At 36.0% G+C, this 7,464-nt stretch overlaps 1 long non-coding RNA gene across 1 annotated transcript; it reads right to left on the reverse strand.

The window, feature by feature from the left end:
- Positions 1 to 25: 25 nt before the first annotated feature.
- LOC113482042 lies at positions 26 to 5,245 on the reverse strand. Its single transcript, XR_003398775.1, has 3 exons — positions 3,859 to 5,245; positions 3,106 to 3,208; positions 26 to 2,511 (listed from the first exon to the last, which is right to left on the reverse strand). It is a non-coding gene; the product is annotated as an uncharacterized LOC113482042 (long non-coding RNA).
- Positions 5,246 to 7,464: the final 2,219 nt, after the last annotated feature.

Genomic DNA, 7,464 nt, shown 5'->3' on the forward strand with positions numbered 1-7,464 from the left:
GGGGGGGTGGGGGGGTGGTGAGGGGGGTGTGTGTCACTCCTTTTTTGCACACAAATGAAAATGCAACCTCAATGCTTCCTATTAGCTTACTCTTACCTCTTCTAAAATACAGAGTGATGAACTCACTTGATCTGTAGTATCTACCAACCATGCAGAAATAGCAAGGGACCTAGTCTCTCTTTCAAATTTAACATCAAATTTTTAATTAAAATACTGGTAAATTGTTAAACTGATTCAGATTGGAGACAGACTTGGTATGCAGCCATCGGCATATCTTCCAACAGCTGTCCAGACACAGAATTAATTTTTAAGTAGCTTCTTACTTACTTGGAATAAAAAGAGCATGCAGAAGGTCCTTTAAACATGATCACTCTGAACCTAAAATTTTCTTCAGGTGTACTAGGAAAGAAATGTACTTTATCATACAGCTGTCCCAGTGTCATATGCTACATCTACTCTATACATAGTTTGTTTTCTAGACTTGAAAGAGTCTATATTAGAAGTTAAACAGCAAATAGCTTATTGGGAGAAAAACCAAACAAGATCCACAGAACAGATCACATATGAAAAATCAAGGACACACTGAGTTTTATCAATGATACAAAAAAAAGCATGTCCTGGGGCTTGTAATTGCATGAAGACATCACTATGGCAAGCTTACCTTTTCTCACTGTACCTTTACATATTAGTGGATAGAACTGCATTATTAATGAAGAAACATTTTTCTTCATCTAGCTATTTGGGGGTGGGGGGTGGGTAATGCCCACTTGGGAAGTTCTTTGATTCTTAATGAATGCAGAATATGGCTATTCTCTTTGGAATGGAAATTAGATGGACCAAATTAAACCCTCCCACAGGAAGCAGTTGCCCCTCTTATGCATTATTTACATTATCTATACTGAAGCTTTATGATATTGTAAAGTTGGAAATACAAAGAAAATTTTGAAAACTTAGTCTAGATAAATATTTCACTATGAGCTGTAGCAAATCCTGTTTGTATAACAGGTTTTTGTACAGTGCAGTTAATATGTTACTATTTTGCTTTCAGAAAAGACCTCCTGGAAAATTGTTTAATGTATAAATAAAAGCACTTGTACACTGCGCGTATATTCAGTATTTTATATTACCATGAAAACGTGTTTGCAACAAATCTAAATATGCACAAATAAACTTAATGAATTTATTTCAGTCATAAGAAACAGGTTGTGAACATTTCATTTGTGACTGACTTGAACAGTTACTATAATGTAAACACCACTAACAGAATACAAAACATATGTATCTGTGCCAAAAACACTAAGAAAAAAAAATATATTTAGTACACTCATAACACCAAGGGAATAAATGTAAAAGCACAGGATTACACAGGGCACCACTCACTGGCTTGAAGCACACAGAACAGACTCACAAAATTAGGCATTTTCAGAAGATCCTATGCACACAGCAATCTCCATGTATCACACTGACCTCCATCTTTCAAGTAGAACAGGAAGTTATACCCATACCTACACCCTCTAAATTCACCAGCTGAGGAATTCAAAAATCTAACATCTAGTTACAAAATCTGGGTAATAAAGCTGACAACTGCTATCCATTGAGGCCCGAATTTTCACAAAATATTTTGATCAAAAGTGCTGTTTAAATATCTAACTTTAAGCCAGACACTTCCATTGCTTGAACCATTTTATTTTAGAGAATTTAAAGTGAATCATGGAATGGGTTTACCATGCAAGACCTATTCAGAGAGTGATTTTATTGATCCAGATAAATAGCCACTGAAAGCTTTTGAGACAAGCAGAGCTCTTAAAAATAAATAAAACGACCAAAACCCACAAAAACGCACACACACACACAAAAAAAAACAAAACAGAAGACCACACCCACAGATCTCCTTGAGGAAAAGCCATAGATGGGATTAAAATTCAAATAGTATTATCTGAGCTTGCCTCAAACAAACAAACAAAAAACCACTGTATTGCAACAAGCTGGAGCTGTACGAAAGTTTTAGCTAGAACATTTTGTCTTTTTAATGGAATACACTTACCTATTTTCTCCAAACCAGCAGAATTTTTCCGAGTATGCTGTCTAAGACAGTATGCCACTACTAATGAAAAAACATATAGAGCATTTAGGCTATTAGTTGTTTCATTTGTGCAAGCAAGCTACTCATTTATAAGACACAATTTAAAAGCTTATGATCATAAGCTTTTCCTTTTTCATTAAGCTCTTGAGTTTAACATAATTTACTTGTCTGGAATTATGCACGTACAGACAAAAAAAGTCATGCTTTAAATACAGTAAAACGCAAAAAAAAAAAATACTTATTGCTGTGAATCGTGCACTTAAATTTTGAAGTATTCATTCAGAGAGCCTTGCCTTATCAAGCAGAAAGGCTAAAAACTCTACAATAGCTTTCATTCACAGTTCTTCCAAACATGAACTTTGGCAGGTTGGTGATCCTCTTTTCCTCCAGCAGTTCAGCTCTCAGAATGCCATGGTGTGCTGCAAGAACTAGAAGAGGAAGTAATAGGCAAGTCAGTGTTTAGAGATTTTGGAACTGTGACAAGTACAATTACACTAACCATCAGTGAGACTCAAATGGAATGGCCTACTTCCATCCTGACAGATGGAGGGACCCACAAGTTTAAATATTAGAAATAACATCTACTAGATGAAAAGCATTCACAAAATTGTATGAAGAGATAGTCAAGGCTGTTTCTGCTTTCAGATTTTTAGCAACAAAATTGATTCCTCAATCTCATTTCATAGTATTAGTTAGAGCATATCCCAGCATTATTTAGTCAGCTGAACGGTTTACATCTTACTACCTACATTCTATCCGTAACTCCCACAGTCTACTGTGGTGATCCACCAACGATTTCCTATAGCAGCAAAGTAGTTACACTGCGCACAAGCAGGACTGTTCACAGTAATAATCTAAAGCAGAATGTAAGAGAACATCAATAAAGAATTATGCTTTCAATATTAAGATGAAAATTGAATAATGTGTTAACACTAAGATAAATTATTTTTACAGATATTTTGATGATTTTGTTACAGTTACATGCTTTAAGTTAAACACATCTTCGGGAATAATGAACATACCTTTATCTTAATTTTCCTTTTGAGAAACTGGGAATGTTTAATGGAAGCTCTGATATCTAATGCTTATACTGCTGGTGGTAAACTCACCATGAACAAAGCCACTCTGTAAAACAGAAAAGTGCAAAACATGCATAGCAAATAAAGCAGTTATACAAATAATACACCTCCATAACCAGTATCTACACTACATCATAAATGTTCAAACAAAACTAATATTAAAAGTTATCAGTTTAATAGAATTTAAAATTCAAGTTTCTCATAATCACCAGCAGGTTCAAAGTGATACTATGATTTCAGTGAAGTCCTAATATGTACAAGGATATATCCTACATGGCTATCATAACTGCAAATCTTTACTCTGAATGCTGAAACAGTAATTAAAAAAAAAAAAAAAATCACAACTTTGTAATTGGTATTATTTGTAATACCAATTCAGAAACAACAGTGACCATGAATTCATTTTTTTGAATCCAATTTTAAAAAGAAACAAAAGAACATTCAAATAGCCTGATATTAAAACCACCTTCTTTTTTTTTTCCAGTCTGTCTACTACAGAACTAACCAATACATTAACCTACTATCTTGGAGTAGCCTCCTTAACATCATCATTTAATTTTGAAGGGTGACAGAATTACATTAAGCATAAAAGCCCCATCTTCTCGACTCCGCACCTCAGAAGGCAAGGCAGTGGTGATAACCTCTCTTTAACACAGAGCTATACCTGCCTGGCTGCCATAGCAAAACCGTCAGTACCTTACAATAACAGGTTCCACTGATTCCAGACTGCATTAGGTATCTCTGCAGTTTTTTGGCATCTACTTCTCCATCCTGTAAAACAAACGCACACATTTGTCACAGCCGACAATTCATATTTAACTTGCAAGAAATATCAGTGATTTTTAATGCATTTGATTGCCTATAGTGATACCTAAAATGTTCCTACGTTGTTAAATAGTCACTATAAGACAGGAACACCTGATCTAAACTGGAAGCAGTAAGCAGAATTCTCTGCTTAAAGCATATCAATGGCAGTGGGCAGGTAAACAGGTAATTCAACATCCACTAAACATATTCAAAACCACTATCAAAGTTACAGCATTTTCAAATGTAGAATTTACATGTGAAGACAATCAGCAAGCTGATTAAAATTATGACACCTTTGTTTTCAATACTTAGTATCCAAAATATTAGCATTTCAACTTCAAAATAACTAATAGATGCTTTTCCTTTTACTCATCAAATCTCCTCGTTATTCACCTAGTGCAGGAATGTGAAACAGAAATAGAAGCACTGAGGTTCAGAGCCTATGCGATTTAAAATATAAAGAGAAAAAAGAAACCCCTCTAATCTGAAAAAAAGGTCACTCACCTGTAACTGGAGATCTTACAATACATTGCTTCTGCCGATCTATGTTCTTGAGAAGGTGCACCTTGTGTCAGCACCACAAAAGCCAGAACCATCTCAACCTGTGGGGCTGCACACGTGACCTTCCATTGGTCTTTTTCCCCGTACTGAACTACTGAATTCCCCGACTATTACTCCTTTTAACAAGTGACACTGCAGCAGTCATATTACCATCTGTAAGTCATATGTATGTTAAGAGAGACTCTTGGAATACAACTATAGCTATCCCTCTCTAATAACAACATTATAAAAATATTTACAGTATTTAATACTTTCTTTTTTAAAAACACCATGTAACTTTTCAAAGCCAGCAGATTCCATACATAGATCACAACATTTATGAGCCCACCCTCCACCTCAAAAATTGTACCATCTTAAAGAACATAAATGTCAGACTTAGGACCTCATGTCAGACACAATACCTTGCAAAACACACATCAACAATTCTGGAGACTCCAGTTCCTTGAGATGCTAACCTGGGAAGTTATGTGTCTGCATTATATTTTACTAACCAAGTTCCATATTCAATACAGAACAAAGTTAATCGCAACCCTAGTCTCCAAAGTTTCACAACTGGCTTTTAAGGTTCTGTTATCTGCATACAAAATAATAGCACTGACATGTAGAATAAGGTACAGCAAATCTAAAGATGAAACACTATTTCAAGATGGCAGTGAGAATCTGAACATCAACTGCCAACATTTTCTGATTAATTTTATCTTATTAAACAGCAACATGACTAATTACAATTATTGTTGAAAACTATGTATTTTACCTGAAGAAGAATGGTTATCAGTGGGAACATTATGCTAAGGTATTTCTACTGAAGAAAAAAAAAAAAAAAAAAGCATGAAACAAAACTTTACTAGGGTTGCTTTCACAGCTGGTTATATAGTTATGCTGTTTATATTATCTCATCTGTCCAGCAATAGCACTGAAATAAATCAACATGGGGTCAGCAGCAGCAGAGTAAGTACCAGCACATGAAGAACATTCAGAGCATGCACCATAAGGCATACTTGGTACTGCTCCTGGCATTGGCTGTCCCACTGCCACTGGCATTCCAGGCATCTATAACTGCAATACTCTGGGAGGAAAAAAAAACCACCACACCACCGGTAACTTCACCTTGATAGCCTGAAATACTTCAACTTTACAATGAAAGTGTATATTATGCATGATTAAGAAATACCTGTTGCAAAAAAATATTCCAGAAGATAATTTGAAAAATTTTCAAAAAATATTATTTTTGAACTAATTTAAAAAAAAAAAAAATCAATTTCAGACTCAGTCCTACAACTAGTTTTATTGATAAATGACCTCCATTTAAAGGTGTTTTGAAAACACTTTGTGACAAAACAGAACAGTGCAACTCCAGAAACAGTTCCACATGTCTTTGCATTACCAAGGAAGCTTCCCAATTAAAAAAAAAAAAACCAACCAAAAAACAGTTACTATTATATTGTTAGGTATTTGTTTTGCTTTGGGGTTGTAGGGGTGGAAGCAGTTTTGGTTTTAAACAGATACTGTACGGGCATTAGTGATACTGATTGCAGGATGCAGTAGTCATTATTCCAGATATAATAATAAATTTTGTTTAAAAATATATTGAGTTCTAATAATCTAATTTTCCCTGTGTTTGCTTTTAGATAATTCTTTCCTTTTGAGTGTTCTACTGTTTATTCTGTCACTTATTGATGCCAGCATTTCAAAATATTTTCTTTTTATGCAGATACCACAACAGGTGGCAGGGGTTCCCTTCTTCAGGTGGGGCCACATACAATTTTAAGTGGCTTCAAGTATCCAAGAACTAAAATTTTATGAGCAGCTTATACATTTTACTGTGCTGATATGTTGCCCTAAGTTGTAACAGCAAAGTGTAATTTACCAGTATTTAAACAGGGGAAGTTTTTCCCAAGCATTTAAGTGACTAAGAAAAATAAAATACAATCAGAAGTTTCCCATAAACAATAATGCAAGGCTTGTCATACCAATCACCTGAGAGTAACATCGGAGTTACAGCAACCAAGAAAGTGACAGAACACGAAACCCGAAACCCATGACCTTGTAAAAATAAACACTGCACTGGTCAGATCAGCAAGCCTTTGGGAAAACAGAGAGGCAAGGTTTTTGTCTCAGGTTGCCAGTGCTACTCTTTAGCGCAGCTGCAAATGGCTCCTGCAGATCACATATAAACAACTATCTTTTTTTATATTCCAGAAGCAGACTCAGATCTGTAGACTTGAAAAAAGCAAAGCCCAACAAACCATCACTGCCACTAGTATAATTTGCACCAGTTTTGTAACAAGCGATTTTCAGCTATAGCATTGTAAAGCAATTTCAAATGAACATAAGAGATTTTAGGACCCCCAAATACACAGTTAACAATATTTAAAGATTTAATTTTAACTAACAGTGACACAGGAGAATCACACAAAGGTCCAGGTTGTGTAAGCAGCATGGAAGCTACTGAACAGCAGTGTTGTGAGAGCTAAGCAACAAGCCTCTGTAGTGACCATTTTTACACCAAGTAGCTATAACAATTTAGAAACATATTTTCATCTCTTATCCAGCAACTAAAAGTACTTGAGCAGCTTTCCTTTTGCTCAAGGACAGATAATGCAAATAGCAACCAATGCTTACTGTTTCTTTGTGTTGTAGTTGCATGCTTTCACATTTTCTAACAACTACCACCAGTGCTTCCAGCTGTACAATCAGTCTGTCCTAGTTCGTTATTTCTCCACAAAAGGTAGCGTAGTGTCCATGACCAGTGTAGCCCCACCTCTGGGCAAAAGAAACAGCAGATATGATGCAACTTTTTTCGCGGAAGGGGAATGACCACCTCCAAGCTGCATTCGGGGCCCCGGGCAGTACGCCAGCAGTGACCCCGTCCCACCGGGGGGGTATTCAGCGCACGGCGCCTGCTCCACCCACCGGCCCAGGGCCCACGGACGG

This window comes from Athene cunicularia (genome assembly GCF_003259725.1).
Source record: "Athene cunicularia isolate RWA chromosome 7 unlocalized genomic scaffold, athCun1 chr7_part1, whole genome shotgun sequence".
Lineage (NCBI taxonomy): Eukaryota > Metazoa > Chordata > Aves > Strigiformes > Strigidae > Athene > Athene cunicularia.